Source organism: Trachemys scripta, chromosome 10 (genome assembly GCF_013100865.1).
Source record: "Trachemys scripta elegans isolate TJP31775 chromosome 10, CAS_Tse_1.0, whole genome shotgun sequence".
Taxonomy (NCBI): domain Eukaryota; kingdom Metazoa; phylum Chordata; order Testudines; family Emydidae; genus Trachemys; species Trachemys scripta.
The window spans coordinates 25,710,606-25,719,958 of NC_048307.1; positions in this window are offsets into that span (position 1 = coordinate 25,710,606).

Below are 9,353 nucleotides of genomic sequence, written 5' to 3' on the forward strand. Positions count from 1 at the left end.
TGTGGAAACTAAAACACCTTCAGGAGGAACGCCAGGTGGGGTCGCAGTTGCACCTTATCTTTGTAGAAAATGGTATATGGAGCGTCGGATGTGAGAGCCTTGAGCATGGATGCCCTTTTGGCTGATGTTATTGCAATCAAAAAGGCCACCTTGTAGGAAAGGTAGAGGAGTGAGCACGTAGTTTGGGGCTCGAACAGGAGCCCCATCAGCCTTGAGAGTACCAAGTTAAGGTCCCAAGCAGGGGTGGGTTGGCGAATAGGAGGATATAATCTGTCTAACTGCTTGAGGAAGCGCCACACCATTTTGTTAGTGAAGATGGTGTCTCCATGCTCTCCTGGGTGAAAAGCTGAGATGACAGCCAGGTGAACCTTTATTGAGGAGTGAGACAAGCCCTGCTGTTTCAACTTTAGGAGGTAGTCCAAGATAAAGGGGATCGACAATTGTGTTCGAGGGATATGACTCGGCAAGCACCAAATCGTTAATCTCTTCCACTTGGCTAGGTAAGTCACTCTGGTTGAAGGCTTTCTGCTACCCAGTAGAACCTCCCTAACGGGGTCTGAGCATGTAAGCTCTAGCGGGTTCAACCACGCAGCTTCCAAGCCGTGAGGTGGAGAGACTCAAGATTGGGGTGTTGAAGCCTTCCGTGATGTTGCAAGATTAGGTCCGGAACTAGCAGTAGTGTGATTGGAGTGTCCACCGATAGCTGCAGTAGGATGGTGTACCAATGTTGACATGGCCAGGCCGGTACCACCAAGATCACCGAGGTTCCGTTGCTCCAGATTTTGAGGAGGACCTTGTGAATCGGTGGTATGGGAGGGAACACATAGAACAGGCAGCCCTTCCATGGAAGGAGAAATGCGTCCACCAACTAATCTGGGCTGTGGTTTAGGAAGGAGCAGAACAGAAGGTTACTCACCTTGCAGTAACTGAGGTTCTTCCAGATGTGTGTCCCTGTGGGTGCTCCACTGCAGGTGATAGTATGTCCCGGCACCGTTCATCAGAGATCTTCGGTAGCAGTGCCTGGTCGGGACGCACGCACTCAGCTGCTGTCTCGCACCATCGTTAGGTCTGCCTGAGCACCCGCGTCCCACACACTCCTCAGTTTCTTCTCTACCATAGAGATGTCAGAGTAGTACTCCAAAGTAGAGGGGAGGAGGATGGGTAGTGGAGCACCCACAGGGACACACATCTCGGAAAACCTCAGTTACTGCAAGGTGAGTAACCTTCTCTTCTTCTTCTTTAAGTGCTGTCCCTGTGGGTGCTCCACTCCCGGTGAATCAGTACCCATTATGGTTGGTGTTGGAGTTGGAGTTTGGAGTTGCGGCAGTGGCCACTGTAGCGAGTACTGTGTGGCCTACTATGGTGTCTGCTGTGGTATCCTGTGTGATAGCATAGTGTTTGGCGAATGTGTGGTCAGATGTCCACGTGGCCGTCTTGCAGATGTCAGTAATAAGTACACTATGGAGGAAGGCAACGGATGTTGAAATCGCTTGAGTAGAATGAGTTCTGATGCCCTCGGGTGGTTGAGCATTCTGAATCTGGTAACAGGATCTGATGCAGTCAGAGAGCCACTTGGAGAGTCATTGCTTAGAGATAGCCGGACCCTTCGTTCTCTTGATAGTGGAGACAAATAGCCTAGAGGATTTACGAAATGGCTTAGTCCTGTCTAGATAAAATGCGATTGCCCATCTGATGTTGAGGGTATGTAATTTCGCTTCCTGTGGAGTCTTATGAGGTTTGGAATAGAATGCAGGAAAGTATATTGGCTGGTTAAGATGGAAGGTAGATACCACCTTGGGGAGAAATTAGGGTGGGGTCGTAAGGAACCTAGTCTTTAGAGAAGGTCGTGTAGGGAGGGTAGGCCATCAGGGTGCTTATTTCCCCTACTCATCTCACTGACGTTATGGTAACCAAGAAAGCTACTTTCATAGACAGGTGGAGCAGGGATGAGGTAGCTAAGGGCTTGAAGGGAGGTTTGATAAGATCTCGGAGGACTAGGTTGAGATTCCAGGCGGCCACTGGTGGATGAATCTCAGGGTAGAGATTTTGTAGGCCTGGGAGGAAGCGCTTTATTGTGGGGTAGGCAAAAAGTGAATATCCGTCCAGTAAATCATGGAAGGTGGTGAGAGCCCCAAGGAGTACTCTGAGGAGCTGAGTGAGAACCCATCCTGTTTTAGTTTCAAAAGGTAGTCCAGGATGTCAGGGAGGGTTATGGCGTGGGGCATTAAGCGTCTATGGGAGCACCATGCAGAGAAGCATGTTGTGACACCCGGGCAAGTAGGAAGCGGTGAGTTCTATGTGATGTTGTATGCACCAATTCTATAATCGGATGGCTTCTGTGCATAGGGAGTGGGATTGTGCTCCCCCCTGCCTGTTGATGTAAAACATACATGCTATATTGTCCTTCAGGATCCGAATGGATTTGTTCCTTATAATGGAGAGAAAGTGAAGGCAGGCGTATCTGACTGCTCTGAGCTCTAGGAGATTTATGTGCAGACATGTCTCCAACAGGGACCAGCGGCCCTGTGCTGCGTGTTCCCCAACTGATCAGGGAAGCATTCATGGTGAGCACAAGTACTGGGGAGCGTTGATGGAAGGGAACGCCCCTGCATAGGTTCTCTGGTTTTGTCCACCAAGGTAGGGAGGACAATACATTCGCTGGAGGAGTTAGTGTTATGCAGAAACTGTGTCTGCTGGGTTTGGAGTTGGAGTTGAGCCAACCCTGAAGACATCTCATGTGCAGCCTGGGATACTTGACCACGAAGGTGGTGGCTGCCATGTGGCCGAGAACCTGTAGGCAAGTTCTTGCCTGTATTCTGGGGCGAATGGACAGCGTGCATATGAGATGTGTAATAGCAAGGAATCTGTTGTGTGGGAACGAGGCTCTGGTTCGAAATGAGTCCAGGTGAGCTCTGATGCACTTGATCTGCTGTGTGGGTGTCAGGGTGGATTTTTGGAAGTTTATTTGCAGACTTAGACCGCAGCATAGGTTCCCTGCAGAAGTTACATTTCTTAAATCCTGGGGACCCTGGCATTATTGAACTAGGAATGCCTTGGGAGGGTGTCTCAACGGGAGACGAACCCGAGGAAAAAAGTTTGTTTTGTTTTAAATAGGTAAGTATTCTAAGGGAAGGGAAATAACTGGGATATTTCTAATCTCTTTCTATGTCTTTGTACTTATTTCCTTCAGTGACCAGGGAAGAGGTTCAGCACTGTCCCGAGTCCCGTCTTCAGCCGAGCATGGTTGAGAAGGAATGGGGAGGGGGGGAGGGAGAGGAGCGAGGGGGGCGGAACGCGCACGCTCAGGCAGACCCTAATGATGCCGCGAAACAGCAGCTGAGCCTGTGCGTCCCGACCAGGCACTGCTACCGAAGATCTCCAATCAACGGCACAGACACACACCGTCACCTGGAGTGGAGCACCCACAGGGACAGCACTCAAAGAAGAATTGTAGGCAGTTCCTGTTAGCCCTCATGGTGAACAGATCGATCTGGGGAACTCCTCACCGCTGGAAGATATTGTTTATCACATCCGGGCAGATAGACCACTCGTGGTTATGGAAAGAGCTGCTGAAGTGGTCTGCTAGTACCTTCTGCGACCCTGGAACATAGGATGCTTCCAAAAGTATGGAGTGTGCTATGCAGAACTCCCAGAAGTTGAGGGCTTCCTGACACAGAGGAGAGGAGCGTGCTCCCCCCGTCTGTGGATATAAAACATCGCTGTTGTATTGTCTGTCAGGACCGATATGCACTTGCCCTCCAGGAGAGGCCAAAAGGCCTGACATGCCAGCCGGACCATTAGCAGCAACTTTAGTCTGTGATCCCTCTCCTTCTTCGTGTGGAGGTAAAAACTCCTACAGATCTTGCATCTGTCTGCTTGATGGGACTCCCCCAAGCACTTTAGAGAAGCCAAGCCCTGTGTCCGAGGTATGCCCCAGGCCTGGGAGAGGGACAGGGAAGCGGGGGAGGGAAACACTCCACAGGTACCCAAAGTCCACTTGTCTAACTAAAACAATTTTTAAAAAACTATCTTTAACTATTTACAGAAAATATGCTAAAGGATCGCTCGTTGAAAACGAGAAACGAAATGTTCCGACGACCGCCACTGACAGTAATAAGGAACTGGAGAGGCAGCGGGTCGGCAGGGCCCTCTATGCAGAGCCATGAAGATGCGACTCCAGGGGGCTCCAGAGCTGACCCAACAGGTGCTGCTAGGGGAAAAAAACCTTCCCACAAACTGTGCACACGGCGCGCACACACCTAATTGGAATTGATATGAGCAAGCACTTGAAGAACAACTCTGGCAATTGACACCAGCTCAAGATCTGGCCCTAAGTGCCTCAATTACCTTGGACATTTATTTTATTTCATTGCACTGTAGTTGACACCAGTCAGAAAGGGCAAAAACAAAACAGCAAGTTAGGCTCTTTAATGCTCAGTACTTGGACATATGTTTGCTCATACAGAGGAAGAAAAACACACTACGTATGGATTTTCCATTGTATGTTTCATTGATTGCTAGAATAATTTTGTGTAGACCATTATCATATCAGTAAAGTCTCACCTTCCATGCAGACTGGTACAGTGATGCTATAGGAGTCCTTTGGGTTCTGGAAAGGCAACCAAAGTTAAGTGTGAGAGGCATAATGTTGCTAGAACCAATTCTGCTGTTTCAGTGATGGATGCCAATGGGGAACTGTCCAGCAAAACACCTCCTGAAGAGCAACATGCACTCGGGTGCAATCTCAGGGTATGGTTACACTTGCAGCTGCACAGTGCTGCGAGTTAAACCTGTATTCGTACAGCTGAGTAGGGAAAGCGCTGCAGTCTGTCCACACTGACAGCTGCCAGCGCACTGTCGTGGCCACATTTGCAGCGGCATTGGGAGCAGTGCATTATGGGCAGCTATCCCAGCGTTCAAGTGGCTGCAATGTGCTTTCCAAAAGTGGTGGGGCGGGGTGGAGTGTGACAGGGAGCGTGGGGGGAGACAGTGGATTTTTGGAGTGCCGACACTGTGTCAGCACCCTGCCTTGCAAGTTCCGACCCCCCTCCCTCCTCCACCCCTCTCTCACTCACTGAAAGCAAACAGCAGCTGTTTTTTTCTCACAGACCAGCTAAGCAGCCGCTGGCAGAAACGGACCCCCTCCTCCCCCCTCGCGCCTCCTTTCTCTTCAAGCAAACATTAGCTGTGGGCATTCCAAAGGGAGCCCCCCTGCCTGCCTCTACTCATTCAAAGCAAACAGTAGCTGTGTTTGTTTTTTTGATAAGCAGCTCTCCGTCGGGAGTTCACAACAAAACAAGGTGAGGAACAAGAGAGGAAGCTTCACTTAAAAGGATTATGGGGAGTTTCTGGAGGTCAATCACTGTGTAATAAGGTTACTCCCCATTTACACTGGAGCACCAGCGTCTCAGCCACTCTGCACCAGCTGTTAATCCTCTCGGGGAGGTGGACTACCTGCAGCGCTGTAGCCACGGAGATACAGCACTGTACGTGCCTTGCCAGTGTGGACGGGTAGTGAGTTACAGCACTGAGGGCGGCTTTATTGTGCTATAACTCTCAAGTGTAGCCAAGGCCTCAGTATGAGAAAGTCTAGGCATTACTGAACATCACCAAAGAACCACTGCCTTTTCTCCCCTCCCTCCACTGAAATAACACTGGGCCCAGTCCTCGGCTGGTATAAACAGGCATAACTCCTTTGAAGAGATTGGACTCTGCATGGGAAAAGCTGCACGCCTGCATGGAGTTGATTGCTGGATTAGGGTTATAGGTAATAAAAGAGATGCATCCTTGTGGGACGTACTAAGGCTCCAGTCCTGCAGCCAGATCAATATGGGCAAGCCCCTGCACCTACAGCAACCTGCCCCCAGGGATCCATGACAGAATCAGAACCTCAATGCGGTGTACTCTTTGTATTGATTGTTTTCTTTCTATTTAAAAGTCATGCCCATAGATCAATTTCTGGGCTCATTTGCAATAAACCAATAAAAAAACCACCACTACGATGGACCGGCTAAGCCATTCTAAATAATATGGACAGCCCAACTCCCACTGCACAGAGGCAGCTTGGGTGTGGTTGCCGGGTCCATCTTCCTCTTGCCATTGCGTCCTTCTCTTGCCCGCTTGCTATTCTGCAGCTAAGGAGAAGCTGAGAGGCAGTCTCATTCTTCAGCTGTTCCCTAGAGCCTTAGTTCTACAAGAAGCAGGCTATCTGGGTAATAGTCAATAACAATAGTATGAAGCAAAGGACAATCAAATATTTACTTGTCTGGGGCTCTCTCAGACATGGCAAGCAAGGTATGTGCTTTCCACAAGAGATTCATCATTGTACACACTTTAAAATATGCAGAAGCTCATTAATATGAAGCAATAATGTGCCGAATTCTGATACCAACACAAACACCCTGCATTTGATTACAGGGAAAAAAAGCATTACATCCCTGTTCCTTAACTGGTGTTCTTCAAGATGTTAGAGTTAAGAAATGTATTTTGTTCTTTGAAAGCCATTGTGTAATCCTCTCCCTTGGGGGAATGCTTAACTGGCAACAATGTTAACAGCTTCCTTCAGGAATCTTTGACACTTTGCATTCAAGACACCAAGGGGGTTGTCTTTGAGTAGTGCTCAGTGGCCACTAGCTGGCACCAGCTAGCCAAGCTCTGTAACTGGAGCTCAGCTGGACCTTAAATGGAGTGGGAAATGTGAAAGGGTGCATGGGTGTTTTTCTACTTTTCATTATAGACCTCTTGGATCCAAACAAAATCCTGAATCTGTTTGCAACCACTTAACTTTGGAAAGTGCTGCATGTGACAGGCTGACAATTTCCTGTAACATGCCGAATGAACTTTGTCGAATTAAGTTACACCTTATTAATACCGCAGGCAGGGAAGGGGTTAGTTACTGGGAAAGGGACCCAGGCAGAGAGCGCATCTTGCCAGTTAGAGTGTTTGCCTCTGGGCTAATTGGGGCAAACACTTAAGCAGGAAGAGGCAACAGGCCATCTGGCTTCCTCAGTCTGAGGAAACGCCAAAGCCTAGAAAGGTGTAGAAGCTGTTGGTAATCTTAGAGACTAACAAATTTATTAGTATTATATGTATTCACCAGGGAATTGGGGAAGGTCTCCAATATGAATACATATTTAAATCTTAGAGACTAACAAATTTATTAGAGCATAAGCTCCGAAGAAGTGGGCTGTAGTCCATGAAATGTTATGCTCTAATAAATTTGTTAGTCTCTAAGGTGCCACAAGTACTCCTGTTCTTTTTGCGGATACAGACTAACACGGCTGCTACTCTGAAACCTGTTGGTAATCTTGTTATCAAAGCACCTTGGAAGGAGTGAGAGGGCTTGAGGAGACACCTTGGGGGCGGAGAAGCTTGTTTTCTTTGTGACTTCCTGATTTATTTGGCCTTCTGCTACACATTCCCTGTCTCACACAGACCATATACACTCTAACCCTTCTTGGCCACAAGGGAAGCCTCAAGGAAAAATCTCCAGCCTGGGGCCCCATAAAATAAGTGAGAAGACATTGTTAAACTCTTGCTGACACCTATGACTTCCTTCATTCCTGAAGTTGTAGTGACATCTAGTGTTAACATTCCCCCCACACCTTTGTTAAACTCTCTTGATCCCCCCATCTTCGCCTCATTTTGGAGAAAAGCCTCATAAGATGGAAATTCAAACTATGTCTAAATGCACTGGCAGGATACTAAGGTAGATTTGTTATAAATAGAGCTGATGTTAGAAGCTAGTATTTCCAGGATTCAACAAACTTTCCACCTCAGGAGGTGACTGATACTCCTCCCTTTAGCAGAGATAAATACCGGGGTCACATTTTCTTCAGTGACTTCTTCCACACACGGCAACAATTTGTCTGGATGTTTGTAACTAATTGGACTAGTAGATCAGAGATTAAAATGTGTTCTTGGATGGATGACCACCGTGACATTGTATTCTACATGTTTACAGAAATATGCTTATAAGTGTAAATATAACAACCGGAATATGCTTTATTCCAGATATGCCATGTGACATATCTTTGCAAAGGTTATGATCTACTGAATATATTCATCCTATTTGTATGCATGTATCATTTTTATATCTAAAGTTATGAGCGCTGGCTCTGTGCTTGTATTTGAAGTGTTTGCTACAGGAAACACATAAAGGGAGGTTTGGCCAACATACTGTGAAGAAACTATTCAAGTAATGGGGAGTACTTAACTAACACTGGACTTTGGGAGACGCCAATCCACATCTGAGCTTTCCTGGGAACGTTCAAACTAACGTGTAAATAATGGTGTCGGCCTGCAAAAAACTGAATAATTCATGGACTTGCCCAGGTGGCTACAAACTCCATCTTGTTGCTGTGATTTTGCACAGAACAAAGGGGTTTCCGCCCACAAGAGAGAGAATATAAAAGGCCCTGGTAGCCTCTCCATTTTGGTCTTCAGCTGGCTCAAGAGATGGCCTCTCCACCCCAAAGAGGTGCCCGAAAAAAAATGGAACAAAGGACTAACTACAGGGGTGTGAGTGATTGCTGGACCCAGGCCATAAACTACAATGTTGGTATGAAAAGGATTGTACCTGAGATAACATCTAGGGTGAGAAGCTAGTATTTGTAACTAGATCCTTAATGTATTAGGCTTAGACTTGCGTGTTTTTTTTTTTTTTTGCTTGGTAACTTAATTTGTTCTGTCTGTTATTACTTGAGACCACTTAAATCCTACTTTTTATACTTAATAAAATCACTTTTGTTTATTAACCCAGAGTAAGTGATTAATAACTGGGGGACCAAAAGCTGTCTCTCTCTATCAGTGTTATAGAGGGTGGACAATTTATGAGTTTACCCTGTATATATTTATACAGAGTAAAATGGATTTATTTGGGGTTTGGATCCCACTGGGAGCTGGGTGTCTGGGCGCTGGAGACAGGAACACTTCTTAAGCTGTTTTCAGTTAAGTCTACAGGTTTGAGGGTGTGGTTCAGACCCTGGGTCCGTGTTGCAGCAGGCTTGCGCGTCTGGCTCAACAAGGGAGGGTTCTGGAGGCCCAAACTGGCAGAGAAAACGGGCTCAGAAGCAGCACATCAGGTGACAGTCCCAAGGGGGTCTCTGTGACCGAACCTGTCACAAGCACTTACTGGAAAGTGCAGCACCTCCCCCAAAGGTGTCCAAATGCAATTGTTTCAATTATCACCCACAAAAGAGGACAGCTGTGGTGAACACTCTCTTTTCCTTTATAATGTTCACAAAATTACAGGACCTACAGGAATGGGTGATACTGGCTTACTCTACACCCGTTAGTTTGTAAATGGAGGCATAAGCCTTTAATTCTCTTTCGAGCTACCAAAATGATAAATG